Below are 527 nucleotides of genomic sequence, written 5' to 3' on the forward strand. Positions count from 1 at the left end.
TTCTTTCTTTGTCACTCAGTCGCTCACTTGCTTGCCCTTTAAATGTATGTGTATATATGGTACTGGGATATATAGGTAGATGCTTGGTACACATTAGAAACAGGAAATGATAATAATAACCAAATCGGATCAAGATGCAATGGACTTTCCTTCAACTACAATATTGTTTATGAAGCTTTGCAATAAGCTAATAGCAACCTAAATAAAAACAAGAAATTTGATTTATTGGTATAATGTTAATCATTAGGGGTAGAACATTAGATTTATGCACATAAAATGAGACTATTTCTTTGAATTTAGATGTCTGCGAAAAATATAGATATTTAAAATCACATGAGAAACTGCACATGCCTTTTCCTAACAATGTAAGATTTTAAGCCAATATCGTAAATTTTCAAGTTTTGGTTCGGCGTGTATTGCTGCTTACGAAAAACAATGATTTCGTTGAAATTTTCTGATACTGCTCTCTAGATGACTATGAAAAGAGATTGGAAAATAGTCTCATACAAAACTTGCTGATGTTATTG

This window comes from Penaeus monodon, chromosome 22, assembly GCF_015228065.2.
Source record: "Penaeus monodon isolate SGIC_2016 chromosome 22, NSTDA_Pmon_1, whole genome shotgun sequence".
Taxonomy (NCBI): Eukaryota; Metazoa; Arthropoda; class Malacostraca; order Decapoda; family Penaeidae; genus Penaeus; species Penaeus monodon.